Source organism: Parasteatoda tepidariorum, chromosome 4, assembly GCF_043381705.1.
Source record: "Parasteatoda tepidariorum isolate YZ-2023 chromosome 4, CAS_Ptep_4.0, whole genome shotgun sequence".
In the NCBI taxonomy this organism is placed as follows: domain Eukaryota; kingdom Metazoa; phylum Arthropoda; class Arachnida; order Araneae; family Theridiidae; genus Parasteatoda; species Parasteatoda tepidariorum.
Genome location: NC_092207.1, coordinates 9,286,289 through 9,300,143, shown reverse-complemented (window position 1 = coordinate 9,300,143; position 13,855 = coordinate 9,286,289). Strand labels below are relative to the sequence as shown.

The 13,855-nt window shown below is 30.1% G+C and overlaps 1 long non-coding RNA gene across 1 annotated transcript in view; it reads right to left on the bottom strand.

Moving 5' to 3' along the window:
* The window catches only part of LOC107451853 (uncharacterized), a 28,662-nt gene extending 17,620 nt beyond the window's left edge, over positions 1 to 11,042 (bottom strand). The window contains exon 1 of the long non-coding RNA XR_001585117.4: positions 10,856 to 11,042. This is a non-coding gene — a long non-coding RNA (uncharacterized lncRNA). The remainder of the gene's footprint in view (positions 1 to 10,855) is intronic.
* Between the last annotated feature and the right edge of the window lie 2,813 nt (positions 11,043 to 13,855).

The following is a 13,855-nucleotide window of genomic DNA, read 5'->3' as shown; positions in this document are numbered from 1 at the left end:
TCCCTTTAACTCGATTTTTTGTTGTTGATCTTTTGAAGCAAAAAGAAAAACCTAGGAGCTGATATCTTGTCCCTTCCTTTGCAACACACACACAATGTCTTTCGCACTCTTTATGGAAAAGCTAAAGCTGTCCCTCTTGAAGTATGTGAACAGTGGTTAAATGAAACGTTACCAAATTTACTTCAAGGATACAGTTAAAATGATGTTTTCAATATTGATGAAATGGGTTTATTTTTTAAATGTCTTCCAAATAAGACTATGATGTTTAAGGATGAAAACTGCTCAGGGGGTAAAATGAGCAAGGAACGTTTGACTGTCCTAGTTGGAGGAAATGCGTCTGGGACAGAGAAATTGCCCTTACTTGTTATCGGAAAATACCGAAATCCCCGATGTTTCAAGAATGTAAAAACGTATCCTTTGGATTACAAGTCTAACAAAAAGTTTTGGATGACATCAGTTTTATTTGAAGACTATGTAAGAAAATTGGATCGGAAATTCTTCGCTAAAAAAAGAAAAGTGATACTCTTTATGGATAAATGCACAGCGCATAGTGATCTACCTAATTTGAAAGCAGTAAACTTGCAGTTTCTCCCGCCAAACACAACAGCAAAGTTGCAGCCGATGGACCAGGGTATCATAAAGTGCTTCAAACAGTCTTATCGTAAATGGCTTGTCAGAAAAATGATCTTAAATATTATAAGCATTTAGAAGATTTGTAACTAAGCATTAATTAAATAATCCGACAATATTTTGAAAGTCCAAAACCGAAACTAACGGTAAGTCGAACTTCCGATATGTCGAAGTTTTTCGTCAGTCCTATCAGATTCGAGTTATCGCGAATTCACTGTAATATGTTAGTTACTTGATCGTGCGATATCGCGTGACGAAATTCTTTCTCATAGTTTGTGTCAATAAAACAAATTAATAAGTGGTTGCGAGATGCATAGTATCATTCAACTATTTTTGCAGAAAATATACTTTTTCGTGACAATAACATATCAATAACGCCACAGCAACAGAATGTTGCTTCTGTTTATCCTTATACTATATGCTGCCTTCTAGTCTAAGAAGTAATCAAAAATTAACCCCAACCTATTCCTATTTCTTTCCCGTTCATTGCTCAATTACTCCTCCTCAACAGCAAATTGATTCTTGATTTGAATTAGCATTTTATAAAATAATTCGATTTATAGTAAATTTGTATTTTGATTTGAAGTTTTCTATGGGAAAAAATCCATCATTAAAAATTGTGAAGTTTTGCCTTTTGCTTAAAATTTCGAAAATTGGCTTATACTTTTGATATTTGGCTGATATACTGGCTAATAATTTGAAGCTCTTAGCGCGGGCCCTGCTCAAGTATGCTTGATATTCGTTTTGTGGACTCATTAAAGGAATGAAACTGTGAATCAGCCGTGCCAGGCTCGCGAATAGAACCCCGAACCTGCGGCAATGGAGCACGAAGCTCTACCATTCTGGTTAAATACTACCTGTTGAACTTTTTTTCTCTTTGGCGATATATTTCAGAAGCATTCTTAATGGTTTGTTCCTTTTTGGATATTTTAAGTTCTATTTTCTGAAGAACGAGTTGGTGAACCATTGGAAAGATTTGAACTACTCTTTTACTCAGTTAAAAAGAGAAAGAAAAAAAAACTACCAAGAGACAAACAACAATACGAATAATGGAATGCCCAAGTTTTAGTTAACTGAATCAAATTAAATTTTTATTTTTTAGAATTGTAATTCTTCATCAAGAATAAATAATTAATATTTAATTTTAGACTTAATTATTGCCTTTAACGTTTCTATCGAAATTTAATTAATGCTGACCATGTTCAAATAACTCTCCTTATTACTGTTGGTCAAACCTTTGTCATAGAGGGTCAAATTCCCTCTTAAGTAGGATGGATTGACCCAATTTGTACACTCTTGAAAAATCATTAATGAAAAGAATAGTTTATACACTAAAACACTAAATAAAAAAAAATGATAATAACAAGGGACAAACATTATAAGCTATCAAATAATGACAACTTAAAACTTTATTATGGTTATAAAAAAAAAAGTAAATATTTTTGTGAGCAGGGGGTCGAATTGTCCACGTTTCTCTGAAAAATGTAAACATTTATACAAAGAACAGCTTTTAAAAAAAAAAAAAAAGAAAAAAAAATTGGCGAAAACACAGTTGTAAGAAAACATTTACATTTTTATGAATTTCTTCTGGGCACCATGCACTGCAGTCCTTGTTAAAGGTAACTTATAAATCACAATTTCCGTCACTTTGGAATAACGGTAAACTGAATCCAAACTTCTTCAGGATGCAATACTTGGAGGGAGGGAGGGGGGATGTAATGATGAACGATTTCCTGTTTGAATGTATAATTAGATCGATGAGAAAACATATTTCATTAAATTTTGCACGCTGTTTCAACAGGTGTTTTCATTTAAAATCAATGCTTCATTTTGTTTTTTTGTTTGTTTTTTTTAAGTGGGACATAAAAAAATTGCTTTTTAATTTATTCTCGCGCACTTACTTATTTACTGTTGGATATTCATTTACATTTAATATTATATTTCTAGCAGCAGAAGCAGGAAACGGCCTTAAAGAAAATAATGTTTTATCATAATTAAAAATCGGAAGTAAAATGGAAATAAATGTATAAATGTTTTCAATCATTGTTAAAATCTAAAATTTAGATTTAGAATAGTATCAATAACAAATTTTTTTTTTTTTTTTTTTTTGTTTGTAATACTGGTGACTTCTTGTTTTAACAGTCCAGCAGGAAAAGAATTCTGAATGACTTTATAAGAATTGAGTTTCTCAAAGAAAAATTTTATTTCAGTTTTATTTAAGAATACAACGCTGATTTACTTGTGCCAAGTTAATAAATTTGATCTCAATGGATAATGGTAATAATTACAGTCTTTTCGGAATGGAAGAATTTTTTAAGTGCATTTGGCAACGATCAGAAGACGAGTACCCTTGAAAACTTGTAATAGAAATAAAAAAATGTCAAGAATGCGAACGCTATCAGTTTAAATGAATTTGCGAGTTATGTATATTTCGCCAACTGGGAACTTACATTACAAGCAAGAAACGAATCTTTATTTTCTATTGTTAACGTAGAAACGTTAAATCTTTTTTATTAAAATGAACTAAAGTGCCTCTTGATTTACTCAGCTCTTCATTTAGTAACGTAGCTCTGTTTGCTGTTATTTTTGTAAAATGAAGTCCTTCTAGAATTCTGAAAATTTACCATTTGAAACGCGGAAAAATATTTTTTTAATAAAAATCTAACTCTTCTAACGTATAAAAAACTTAAACCAATTTATTTAAATTCACTGAAATGTCAATTAATTAACTCAGAGCCATGGTTGTAAAGGGTATAGAGCTTTCGCCTCACAATGAGTTGGCCTACTATCGATTCCTAGGGGGAGAGGCGGGTTGATATGCTCCCGGCTCGCAATAACCACAAAGCTGATGTAAAATATCCTCAGTGGTAGACGGATCATGAGTTAGAATCCCCTTGCCAATGAGCTGACCATGGGAGGTTTTCGTGGTTTTCCTCTCCGTGTTACGCAAATGGGTGTAAGTCCCATCAAAAAAGTCCTAAATGAAGGCTAGTTTGTTCTAATGCTTGATTCAAAAGTTCCCTTGTCTTCTGGATTTTGTTCAAAATAACTGAGTCAGCGGCTTAACTCCGGTTTTTATATAAAATAAAATAAACCGACTCTGAGAGACGAGGACTCAGGTGATAGCGCGTTTGCCTCCCAATGAGGTGAACTAGGTTCGAATCTGAGCGATTCCAGGTTGATACGAATTCTACTCTCAGCTCGCACTGATCACAGAGCTGAAGTAAAATATCCTCAGTGGTAGACAGTTTCAGAGATTTTCCTCTCCATATAAAGCAAATGTTTGTTAGTTCGGTCAAAAATTTCACCACTAAGGATAGTTTGACCCAATGCTTGTTTCAGGAGCTCCCTTGTCTTCTAGGTTGGGTTCAAAATTACAAGGCTTTAGGATTAAACATTGATAGTCGTATACTCAGAATTGGGCAGACTGTTTAAGACTAGTTATAAATTATAAGTAAATTAATGTCGACATTAGCTCGGCAAGAGCATACAGTGATTCTCAACCTTTTTTTTGTCGCGGCACACATTTAACGATTTCAAAATTTGGCGGCACACAACGAAAAAGATAAGTCTAAAAGTTGTGCACTTACTTACAATACACTGTGTAAAATAGTTTATGATAATAATTTAAAATGTAAAATGAAATAATATAATATGTACTACAAAAGCAGCGTTTATTAAGGGATTAATTACAAATGAATAATACTTTTAATAAGAAATTTGAGCTTGATGTTTTTTGATTATTTCATTTATATTTGGTCGCAAAAATGCTACTCTCATATCGGCTTCTACATTNTATTTTATTTCTACTTTTTATTTACATTTTAATTTTCTTTGACTTTATCCATTTTTTTAATTTTTTTCACCTGCCTTTCTTTTTGAAGTAAAGAGGCGGTTTCTATTTAGATAATGATTTTATATAAAAGTTCTTAACGACAGAATAAACGTATTGCTGTTTTATGTTAACTGTGTCATTTCGGAATCCATTCTTTACATAGTAGTTCATTTACTTTAGGAAACACGCGGAAAATTATATTTTTTCCTTTTGTTTTTCTATCAAAATATTTTTCAAGTTGCAATCGCGCAAGCTGGCATTTCGATAATAGTTTTAAATTCGTGTAAATTCTCTGCAAAAACGGAGGAAAGTCATTATAGAAAATAACAAATGTCTTAGAATATCTCGCAAAAAGAAATGCTCCAATATTAGTTACAGCTAGTAAGTCCGAACGCTCCGTTCTTGAAGTAAAAGTGCGAGCTTTGCGCCAAAGTGACGTCACTAGAGGAAATCGGAGGATTGGCGCGGCGAGAGCTACTTCAAAGGAGTGAACCAGCCCTTCTATTCTCTTTAGCCCTGTTGCCTTACAATGAGTTGACATAAGTTCGATTCCCATTGGGGACAGGTTGATACACTCCCAGCTCGCAATGACCATTGGGCTGACCTAAAATATCCTCAATGGTAGACGGGAGGTTTTCGCAGTTTTGCTCGCCATGTTACGCAAATGGGGTTAAGTTCCATCAAAAAAGTCCTGAACGAAGGCCAATGCTTGATTCAGAAGTTCCCTTGTCGTCTGGGTTTTGTTCAAAATTATAAGGCTATGAAGTTGGACATTGATAGTCGAAAATTTATAATTGATTCAGCTGCTTAACTCCGATTATAAAATAAAATAAACCGACTCTGAGGTCGAAGGACTCGCAGGTGATAGCGCGTTTGCCACACAATGAGGTGAACTAGGTTCGAATCTGAGCGATAGCTGGTTGGTTCGAATTCTGCTCTCAGTTCGCACTGATCACAGTGCTGACGTAAAATTTCCTCAGTGGTAGACAGTTTCCGAGGTTTTCCTCTTTATATAACGCAAATGTTTGTTAGTTCTATCAAAAAGTCCTCCACGAAGGCTTGTTTAACCTAACGCTTGTTTCAGGAACTCCCTTGTCTTCTAGGATGGGTTCAAAGTTACAAGGCTTTCGGATTAAACATTGACAGTCGTAAACTAAGAATTGGGCCGACTGTTTAAGACCAGTTATAAATTATAAATAAATTAATCGACTCAGCTCTGCATTTAGTTGCATCGCTTTGCTCATTTAATAGAATTATTTTTGTTAAATGAAATCTTTCTAGAATTCCAGAAAATAGAATTATGAATTGAAAAGGCAAAAAATATGGTCGACATTTGCTCGACAAGCGCATAATAGATCGTACTTGAACCAAGTATTTCGTCACTAACACAGTAGTGTAAAAAAAATTCATTGGTCATTTTAACATGTTTAAAATATGAACATGCTTACTTTCATATGAGTGTGTTGGTGGTAAAAGCTCTAACAGAATTTTCGTTGTATCAAAAAAGCTGATTGGAATAATTATTTTTTTAAAGAAAAAACTCGCTTAAAAAAAAAGACAATTACTGGGCATTGAAAACCGTATTTTGCCTTAGGGTAATTTTAATTCCTATCAGGCCTTCATCACAATTTTTGTAACAAAGGCTTTAACCTTTTAATGCCTAACTTTTTTTTGTTTTGTTTGTTGTGCTAATTATCTCGTGTTGCAAGAAGTAACATCAAAGTATAAAACAAATTTCATTCAGTCATAAACATTAACTCTGATTCAACAATAAGAAATTCTCTATAAATGCAATGCCTTAAGATCATGATACTCTTTTGTATAATACGAAGAATTATGTTTGCCCAAGATTTTAAATAACACAGAATTAATTATATGGAATTAATATCCTTATATTTCATTCGAATTAACCTGCAATGAAACCTATTTTGTATAGTCGAAGTATACGAATTAGTAAATTATCTATTTTCATTAATTAATAATAAAAAATCGAACTGGCAACTCGAACTCAATACCGTCAACTAAATTTTAAATTTATTATGACTATCAAATGATATTTTTTCCTCTAAAACGCATGTGTAATGGCATTTTAATTTAAAACATAATCTAAATTAAATCAATTCAACAGTGTTTTAATCAATAACGTCAATACTTGAATTTCCTGAATGAAATTTTTTTTTATTTCTTGCTCACAAAATGAGATCTGTTACTTATTAACCTTTAAAAATTACCATCAAATTTTGTTTAGTCTGGTTTGGTTAAAAAAGGTTTGTTTAATCCGAAAAAAATTACATTGATAGCATATATATCGCTAACATAGAGGCCGGCAATCTAAGAATTTTTTATAATTATTTACAATGAGGAAATCGTTTGAAACTTATTTTTGATTAAAAAGTGAACGTCAATATAAAGGAAAATATAAAGATATGCCAAGAAATATCAATTGACAGCTTTTTAAGAAGGTTTGTTTAGTCCGAAGCAAGGTACTCTGAGAGAATGTATATCGTTAACATAGAAGCGGACAGTTTGCGAAATTTTTATAATTATTTGAGATCAGAAAATCACTTAAAACTTGTTCTAGATTTAAAAGTGAGTGTCAAATTTGAAGAAAATTTAAAGATTTGCCAAGAAATATCAATTGACAGCTTTTAAAAAAGGTTTGTTTAGTCCGAAGCAAGCTACTCTGAGAGAATGTATATCGCTAACATAGAAGCGGACTTTTCGCGAATTTTTTATAATTATTTGAGATCAGAAAATCGCTTAAAATTTGTTCTAGATTTAAAAGTGAGTGTCAAATTTGAAGAAAATTTAAAGATTTGCCAAGAAATATCAATTGACAGCTTTTAAAAAAGGTTTGTTTAGTCCGAAGCAAGCTACTCTGAGAGAATGTATATCGCTAACATAGAAGCGGACTTTTCGCGAATTTTTTATAATTATTTGAGATCAGAAAATCGCTTAAAATTTGTTCTAGATTTAAAAGTGAGTGTCAAATTTGAAGAAAATTTAAAGATTTGCCAAGAAATATCAATTGACAGCTTTTAAAAAAGGTTTGTTTAGTCCGAAGCAAGCTACGCTGAGAGAATGTATATCGCTAACATAGAAGCGGACTTTTCGCGAATTTTTTATAATTATTTGAGATCAGAAAATCGCTTAAAATTTGTTCTAGATTTAAAAGTGAGTGTCAAATTTGAAGAAAATTTAAAGATTTGCCAAGAAATATCAATTGACAGCTTTTAAAAAAGGTTTGTTTAGTCCGAAGCAAGCTACTCTGAGAGAATGCATATCGCTAACATAGAAGCGGACAGTTTGCGAATTTTTTATAATTATTTCGGATCAGAAAATCACTTAAAACTTGTTCTAGATTTAAAAGTGAGTGTCAAATTTGAAGAAAATTTAAAGATTTGCCAAGAAATATCAATTGACAGCTTTTAAAAAAGGTTTGTATAGTCCGAAGCAAGCTACTCTGAGAGAATGTATATCGCTAAGATAGAAGCGGACAGTTTGCGAATTTTTTATAATTATTTGAAATTAGATAATCGTTTAAAACTTGTTATAGGCAAAGTTTGCTTCAATTTGAATGAAAATTCAAAAATATACCTAGAAATTTTAATACATTTTTTTTAAATAAGGTTCGTTTAGTCCGAATAAAATTCAATGATGGCAAATATATCACTATCATAAGGGCTGACAGTTTGAGAATTTTTCATCGTTATTTACAATGAGGAAATCTTTTGAAACTTGTTTTATATTAAAAAGTGAGAGCCAATTTGAAAGAAATTACAAAGATATACCAAGAAATATAAATGGAAAGTTTTTAAAAAAAGGTTTGTTTAGTCCGAAGCAAGCTACTCTGAGAGCACATATGCCGCTGACATGGAGAGTGTCAGATAGCGATTTTTTGTTCTTAATTATTTGCAATGAGGAAATCGCTTTGAATTTATTTTACATTAAAAAGCGGGCGTTAATATAAAGGAAAATATAAAGATATGCTAAAAAATAGTAATAGAAATTTTTTGAAAAAGGTTTGTTTAATTCGAAACAAACTGTATATCGCTAACATAGAATTGGACAGTTTGCGAATTATTTATAATTTTTTACAATGAATAATATTTAAAAATAGTTAAAAATAATTTCCAGTCATAAATACTTTAACTATTACTTTTTTACCGTTTTTTGCGGCCTATTGCATGAGGACGCATAGTGCGCCTAAAAAATAAACGGACCACCCTGAATTACTTTTGATCTAATGATCAGATCTTCACGTTCTAGGACTCAATCTTAATATTTCAAGGGGATGATCTCAAATATGCTAATTAGTAAAAGCAGGATATATTTTAAGTTACAAAATCAGACACAAAAACGTACTTTCTTTGAATAACCATGTCTTTTTTTTTTACTGATTCGGATTTCTAACTCCTAATATATGCCGTAATCTAATAAATATGGTTCCCATAGTTCTGTCAGGAGAGCGGTTCAAAGCTTGGACCCCTTATTGTTAATTTTACTTTTCGCGTATTTCGCCATATCTCAAGAATTTTTTAAGCGAATTGAAATTTTTTTACATACAATCATAAAACGCGTTTGTCCTAACATAATTCCACGAAAGGAAAATTTATTTCAGTAAATATTTTTTTTAATTATTTTATTTAATAATAATCGAAAAAATTTTGAATTGTAAGGTGTGAAATTTTATGCATCATTTTAAAGATATTTGCCTTGTAAAATTATATTCTTCAAAATGATTAAAATGATACATATATGAGCCGCTCAGAAGCCAATGCGGTTAAGTCCATTTTTTGATATTTTCTGATTTTTGGAAATTTTGATGAAATAAATAATAATCCTCTTAGCTATTAAAGGATTTACTCGTTGGTTACTTTTTTCTAGGTTAGACAGCCCTTTTTTTAATAGCTTCTGAATATATTGTATAATAATTTCAGAAGCCATTGTGAATAAGTCCACCTTTTATCAATATTTTTTTACATAAACTTTGAAATAAAAATTAAATTCTTCTTCTTCTTTCGATATTTGTTGGTAACACTGAAAAACAAGAAATTCATAGTAACTCAGGGTTACCAGACGTAGTATTTTTAATACTACGGTAGTATTTTTTCACCGAAAAAAGGGGTATGGTATTTTTCGTAGTATTTTTTTTAAAATGTGGTATTTTTTTTAAATTTTTTTTTTATTTTCATTTCCTAAAACCACTCTAAGAAAAAAAAGAAAAAAGAAAAGTGCCACTCTAGTTTTGAAGTAAGAAACAATTTTTGAAATAATCCAACAGTTTATTTTCTATTAGTCACTGTATCTGGTGATGATTGAGAAAAATAAAAGTTCGTTTATACTAGTAGACATAAATTTCTTATCTTTTTCAGCTGCCAAAAGGTATAAGTCCTAAAATTTTTAAGATGCTGTCATTATTTCAATCAATACTTACGTTTTTATTTACACATCCTGTACATATCTTGTTTTTTTGCAGAGTTTACACCTCGAAAAAAGACTTTTTACACTTTTCTAATTAAATTAATAAACCAAGAATTTTAAAAACTAATGTATCAAACTCAATTGTTGTGTTTTGGACTTAACCGCATTGGCTTCTGAGCGACTCATATGATAACGTTTGTTTTTTGTTTTTTGTTTTTTGCATGGAATTATCTTTGAATGAAGGAGTTTTATAATTGTGTGTAAAAATTTTTTAAATTTCATTTAAAAGTTCTCGAGATATAGCTAAATACGCAAAAAGTGAAACTAACATTAAGGGGTCCTAACTTTGGAGCACTCTCCTGAACAAAGTATTGGGACTATAATTTCCAGTTTGCCGCTACCCCCTATGTTTTAGGGGGTCAGAAATCTGAATCGGTCGAAAAAAAGTTATGTTCATTTAGAGAAAGTCAGTTTTTGTATCGGATTTCGTAACTCAAAATATCGTCTGCCCTTATCAATTATATTATTTAAGGTCATCCCCTTCAGTCCTTAAGATTGAGTCCTAGAGAGTGAAGATCTGATCTAATAACTATTGGTCTAATGACCAATAGTTATTCAGGGTAATCCGTTTTTTTTTCTTTCTTCCCCTCACTGTTAATACATTTTGAAACGATTTGTTCTAAAATGAATTCACTATTATTCTCTCTAATTGCAGCTGTTACAAGTTGTTTTTATTTGTATATCAGATTTCAAACTATTTTAAGAGCACTCAGATTAGCTTATTTCCTCAAATTTTAACTCCATTTTTCCAGCGACAAAATCAGATTCCTAATTACGGTCAGCCTGTTAAAAATTAATCAATTTATAAATTAGGAATACATGTTCTGAACTATGAAATAAAACATTTATTTGAAAACAGTGTTACTGAGGAAGTACAAAATTATATTTACGAACGCTGCTACTTACCTACTAACAATAACGTTATGCATCATAACTAAGTCAGCTATTTTGTTAAAGGCATCAAAAACTGAAAAAAAAACTCGTTTTGTCGATTTTGTTGTAAAAGATTGTTCTCGTCTTCCATTAACCGCTCCATATTTCCATAATTCCGCTCCTTGACATCTTCCTGCATCTTGTGTCCACACAAATCAGGGATCTGTAATAAAAATATATAAATAAATATGTGTGAAAAAAATGAATGTGAAAAAAAAAGACGTTCTATAGGAATTTTTTTTTCTAACCGTCGCTTGGCCCACCAAGGAATTTAAATTTAGTTCACGATGGTTAATTATAATGCGAATTTATTTACAAATTTTCAGTCGTATTTTAATTTTCTTTTTCAAAACTTCTTGACCGATTTAGTTCAAACTCGGTATTTTGTTATTTAAAATTATCTAGTTTCGAATCACATAAAAATTTGTATTGAAGCTTTTGTTTCAAGTTTTTTTTAATCCTTATTAAACATAATAATAATAATTTTCTTTTCTACATAAATACTCTTTAGAAAAACAAGTTTGAGTGAAAAAGTTTTCACCCAAGATAGACGAAGTAAGCAGGAAGTGAAACTTGCATTAAGTGCAAAATTCTTTCATTGTTTTCTAGGAAAAACTATTGGGACCATAGTTTTGAAATTGCAATTTTTGATGGTTAAGAGAAAGAAACCTAAATCATATAACCGATAAAGGAATCAATTTTACCTTAGTGTTCATATCAGTACTTTATGTAGGGTCATACAAGCATTTTTTTTTTTTTTGACTAAAAAAGTATAATATGATTTTACAAAACTATGATTTTGCATTGTACTAAGCTTATGTACAATGCTAATGTATCCATTTTACCTAGCATTAAATTTTAAATATTAGATCCGAATTAATTACTTATTTTACTTAATTAAATAAGACGGGTGATGTATATAATGACTTGCATGGTATGCACCTATTAGTCAAAGGTGTTTTTATAGAACTGAATGTTTGAAATAATTAATTTCATAATTCATCATTATGCAGTTTTTACAGCTTTTTTATATCTAATGCAATAGATTAATCAAAGAGAAAAAATAAACTTTTCATTTCGATTATATGACCTGTTTAATAGGTTAGTATAGTTTGAGAAAGTCAGTATCATAAATTGGAATTATGAAATTTGTTTTTAACTAAAAAAATTTCTATAGGAGTAAAACAATCAAAAAGCATAAACATAAGAGCAGTGGATTAATCAAAGAGAAAAAAATTAATTTTTCATTTAGATTGTATATAACTTGAGAAAGTCAGTATCATAAATTGGAATTATGAAATTTTTTTAATTAAAAATTTTCTATAGGAGTAAAACAATGAAAGAGCGTAAACATAAGAATCTTAACATAAGAGTAATGGATTAATCAAAGAGAAAAAAATAAAGTTTTCATTTAAATTATATTACCTATTTAATAGGTTAGAATAGTTTTTGAAAGTCAGTATCATAAATTGGAATTATGAAATTTTAAAAATTTTATATAAGAGTAAAACAACGAAAGAGCGTAAACCTAAGAGCAAAACAATCAATCCCAGCACTAACATTATTGTTTTTATTACTCAAATAAAGGAGTCAGAGTCATACTGGCATGGTAATTAAGAAACTGAGTTCCTTTTTTCTTTTTTAATTGAACAGGAGTTTGATTCCTAGTGGCAGTTTAGAGCCACAACAGGCTTGGAAGGTAAAGGTGGTCGGTGAGCAATGCTGAAATCATTACCAACATCATGCGGGGAGTCTGAAAATTGTATCAGCAAAACTGTTGAGGGAGTACTTTATTTTCATTCAAATAAAATATGCGCATAAAAAATAATTATTATAGAAATTTTTTCATAGAAGTGCACTTTAATATTAATGGCATAGCTCTTTTAGAACCTAAAACACGACCATTAGGAACCAATTTAATATCAATCGCTATTATATATTCTTTATTGCAGCAACTCCCACCATATTTTGATGGTTCAGACTTAAATTAATTTTGATGGTTGACAGAGTAAATATAGCTGGTGCGCAGTTAAGTTTTTTCTATAACGAAATATTTGAATTCTGACTAATGCGAACCGTAATAATCTAAATTCGACCTCCTTAAGTGAGAAGGATGTTATGGGTGAATTATGTTTTGCCAACTTTAATCACATACACATTTAAGAAAATTCACATTTTTTATAAGCCTTTTGTAGAAAATTCTCATTTGCTTTTGTATAAATTAATTAGTCAAACGCAACAAACATATTTTTTTTTATTTAAACATCGTTAGAACTGGAATAAAAAGAAATAAAATAAAAGAGGTTAAATTTTTCATGTTCAAACCAAGTTTTTTTTTTATCAAATGTTAATGAAAATTTGTTGGAACATTACTTGCCGTAAGAAAATTATAAAATACAGTATCGGAAGCAGATTAAAATTATAGAAAAAAATATACACAAAAAAATCGTAAGATATAATAACGTACGTAAGCAAAAATCATAAGAAATCTATACTTGAAAATAAGACATAATATCGGAAGTAAATAAAAATCATAATATAAAATATAAGTTGGAAAATTTGATACAAAATCGAAATATACTACATAATTCAAACTTACTATTTTAATAATTACTGTTTTATTAAATTTATTAGAACATAACTTGCCGTCAGAAAATCATAAGATACAATATTGGAAGCAGATAAATATTATAGAAAAAAATTTACACAAAAAAAAAAAAACATAAGATATAATAATGAACGTAAAGAAAAATCATAAAAAATCTACATTGTAAAATAAGACATAATATCGGAAGTAAATAAAATCATACGACAAAATATAAGTTGAAAAATATGATACGATATCGAAATAAAATACATAATTCAAACATGTTGTTTCAATAATTATAATTCAAAACATGAAGAATTACTTCATGATTTACGCTTACGCTAAATTTTATGTGTAACAAAATATGACTTTGTAAGAATAATAGC